The sequence below is a fragment of the Aedes albopictus genome, chromosome 2 (assembly GCF_035046485.1).
Source record: "Aedes albopictus strain Foshan chromosome 2, AalbF5, whole genome shotgun sequence".
NCBI classification, from domain to species: Eukaryota; Metazoa; Arthropoda; class Insecta; order Diptera; family Culicidae; genus Aedes; species Aedes albopictus.
The window spans coordinates 17,151,530-17,155,536 of NC_085137.1; the positions used below are offsets into that span (position 1 = coordinate 17,151,530).

The 4,007-nt window shown below is 41.9% G+C and overlaps 1 long non-coding RNA gene across 1 annotated transcript; it reads left to right on the forward strand.

The window, feature by feature from the left end:
• Positions 1-2,420: 2,420 nt before the first annotated feature.
• LOC109408566 (uncharacterized) lies at positions 2,421-3,697 on the forward strand. Its single transcript, XR_003895045.2, has 3 exons — positions 2,421-3,016; positions 3,077-3,163; positions 3,256-3,697. It is a non-coding gene; the product is annotated as an uncharacterized LOC109408566 (long non-coding RNA).
• The last annotated feature ends 310 nt before the right edge of the window (positions 3,698-4,007 follow it).

Here is a 4,007-nt window from a genome sequence, read left to right on the forward strand (position 1 = left end):
TTAAGTAAAAAAAACTTCTCCAGAAAATTCGTCAGGGATTCCTCCAGAAATTCAAACCAGGGATTCCTACAGGAAATAATTATAGGAATTCTCCAGATTTTTTTTTAAATTCCCCCAGGAATTTCTCCAGGAATTTTCCCAGAGATTCCTCCAGAAATTGCTTCAGGTTTCCTCCAGATTTGTCCCAGAAAGTTCTTCAAGAGCTTCCTCCAAGAAATTCTCCAGAAATTCCTCTGGGGATTTTTACAGGAATATGTTCAGGAATTTCTACAATAAATCATGCTGATATTCTTTATGGGATTTATGCAGGGCATAATTCAGGGATCCCTCCAGAAATTTCTCCAAAATTTCTTCAAAAAATTCCTGCAAAGATTATTCAAGAAATTCCCCAATGATTTCTTGAGATAATTCTCCAGGAAACCCTGCGGGGTTCCTCCAACAAGTCCTGCAGGGATTCTTCCAGGTATTGCTCCAGGGTCGTCCATAGATTGATCCCAAGATTCCCCCAGTGGTTCCTCCAAAAAATCTTCTAGGGTTTCCTCCGTGGATTCCAGTAGGGCTTCATCAAGGAAACCATTAATGGATTCTTCAAGAGATTCTTGTTGAAATTCGTTCAGTGGTGTATTTAAAAATGCCTCTTGCGATTCCTCTTCCTTTTTCGAAGGAATTCTTGAAGGAACCCCTGGAAAACTTCCTGGAGTTTCCAGGGGTTCCTTCAAGAATTCCTTCGGAAGTTCCGTCAGCGATTCCGCTGGGATACCTCCTCGAATAATCCTGTGGTTTCTCCAGGAATTTTTGTGAGATTCCTGCAGGGGTTCTTCGGGGGGTTCATCCAAGGATTAATCCAGAAATTTCTTCAGGGTTTCATTCAAGAAATCCATTAGTGATTCTCCAGTATTTCACCAGGAAATACACTAAAAAGTCCTTCGAGATTCCTTCAGAAATTCTTCCATGAATTTTGCTAGAGATTCATTCAAAGATTTATCTATAGATTCCACGAGTGATTCTTCCAACAATTTCTTTAGGAATTCTTCTAGAGATTGTTTCAGATATACTTCCAGGGATTTATCTAGAGTTTCCTCCAAGAAATCCTCCAGATATTGTTTCAAGTTTTCCTGTAGAAATTGCTCTATTAGTTCTCCAGGTATTCTTTCAGGGATTTCTCCAGTAAATCCTGCAGGAATTATTTCAAGAAATCTTCCAGAGATAGGAACTATGGAAATCTTCTGAGATTCATCCAGGAATTTCATAGATATTGTTCTTGGGGCTCCTCTAGTAATTCATCCGCGAATTCATCCAGAGATTTCTCATGGAAATCCTCCAGGGAGTCTTCCAAAAAATCCTCATGAAATTTCTACAGAGATTCCTTCAAGAATTTTACTAGGGGCTTCTTAAGGAATCCCTCCTTGGGTTCCCGCGAATTTCTCTCAGATTCCTCAGGAATTCTTCCATAGACTCCATCTTCTTCTTCTTCTTCTTCTTTGTGGCTCTACTTCCACACTGGGACTTGGTCTGCCTCGCTTCAACTTGGTGTTCTTTAAATTTTCCCGACCTGAACGGGAATCGAACCCGCCGTCTCCTCATAGGCGATCCACAAAGATCCATAGCCTTATCCACTAGGCTAACTGGAGACCCCATAGACTTCATAGACTCTTATTGGGATTTATTCAAACAATTATCTAGGAATTTCTTCAGGGAATTTTCCAGGGATTTCTCAAGGAGTATCTTAAGGCATTGCTCCAGGAATACCTCCAGGGTTTCCCCCAAAAAATCCACAAGAGAATCTTCCAAGGAATCCTACGGAAATTTCTCTAAGGTATCTCAACTAAATTTTTCTACGGTTCTTTCACGGAATCTCCACAGGAAATCCTTAAGGGGTTCCACCAAGAATTCTACTGAGATTTCTGGAGGCATATCTGGAGGAATCCCTGGAAGAATTTTCGGAAAATCCCCGGAAGAATACCTGGAGCAGTTCCTGGAGGTAATCCTGAAGAAATTATTGGAGGAAACCCTGGAGGAATCTCTTGAGAACACGATGGAGTAATTCCTGGTGGAATCTCAGGAAAAATACCTGACAAACCCCTGGATGAATCTAAGAATCTTCAGGAGGAATACCTGCAGGAAACCCAGATCAATTTCTGGAGGAACATCTCGACAATTTCTTGGATGAATCCCTGGAAGAATATTTGAAGGATTTACTTGATAAACCGTTGGAAAAATTCGTGAAGCATTCTCAGAAGAGCTCCTGAAGAACCCTGTAAAAATTCCTGGAGGAATAACTGGAGGAACCGGAGCAAACCCTTGAAGTTCTCTTTGGGCAATCCATTGAGGAATTAATTGAGAAATCTCTGGAGGAGTTCCCAGGGGAATCCTTGGTGAAATTCTTGCAGGAATCCATAGAGGAAAGTCTCTCTTGGGAACTTGTAACCTGCTCATCTGTCTTGATGGCTGTGGTGAGAATCATTGTCTTCGCGTAATGAGTCTCAAATGCTGCTCTAAGCCTCGCCAATCAAAACAGGGGTTTTGGTCAATCTATTCCGTGTAAATTCACCACACTTAACAACAGCAACAACATTACAATGTCTACGGATTGATCGTTACCAATTGTCGGTCAATCGCGCCGCATGCCTTTTGGATGCTCCGCTGGGCGCAAGCTGCTTTTGCCTAATTAATGTACCCGATATCACCTCAGAAACACCACCCAATTATATCACCCTAGATCATTATCAACATTGCCATAAAGACCCTGATCACCGGTATTAGGAACCCTAAGAAGGATACGCTCATTCTCTTACAAGACACTCATGATGATCTCCCGTTATCATGAAGGCCGATCGACTATGAGTGCCTAATGATCGTGAACCACTCACAAGGTCAACCGATCAAGATCGATAAATGCAATGCCAATGCTACATTCCACCATCAGTTATCGGTTATTCGTCAAGCAGACAGTGTGATACGTGATACCCGGAGTGAAGAATTCTATCTACAATTGTGTTTGGATGGTCTGACCGATGTAAGTCAGCGAGGCTCATTGTGTGAGAAGTGTAGCTCTTACCTTTTTTATTTCCTTTAGAGCGCAGTGAAAAGTGATTGTTTCGTAATAGCAATGGCTCTAGTGTTACTCCCAATAATGGAGTAGAAAAGTAGAAGTTTGAGATCGGTAAGCCATAGCGCAGAAGCGCAGCTTTAACAGCATTTTAAAGCATACATACCATGGCTCCAACTAATGAGCACATTCAATGCCTACTTCAGGCCTTTCTTTGATACCAGCATGTTTCATGGTGAAGGTGGTGATATCGAGTGGTGGTGTCGTCAATGGCGTGCGAAGCAGCGGGGTGGCCGGCATGGCGCTGGTAGTCTTTCCCCCCAATCTGTCCGGACAGGCCTGGACGATTTGCAGACGCCGTGGGATACACAACCACACTATCATCACTCCCACAGAACCCTAGGTTAAGTTCATCAATAAATGTAAGTAAACACTATTTGATCACTCCACTTTATTATGTGAGGCGGGAATTCCTCTTTTGATCTGGGATGGCTCGATTGTTCTCTTTTTCAGCGATGGTTCCGCTTTTTTTTCGAACCTAGTTCTATGCTACGAGTCAAGTATATGGGTCGGGGGACCAATACTCGTAGAAACCATTCTATTTTACTCAAATTTGTCTCCAAGTCTCATGCGCCCTCTGCGGAGTGGTGACAAACTTCTGAAGAAATTTTTAAACGATTTTTGTGGAAGAAACCCTGAAGCAATCCCTGGTGAATTTCCTGGAGGTGTCCTTGGAGAAATTTCTGTAGAATTTCTGAGTGGATGTCCTATAGTGATGTAAAGGGTTACGTACAAAAGGCTGAATCACATAAGGCTGAATTATCAAAAGGCTGAAACACATAAGGCTGAATTATCAAAAGGCTGAAAGTATCAAAAGGCTGAAAGATATCAACATGTTTAAAAGTTTTGAAAGTTGTAGAGAATCGAATGAAATGACATTATGGACATTTATGGCTAA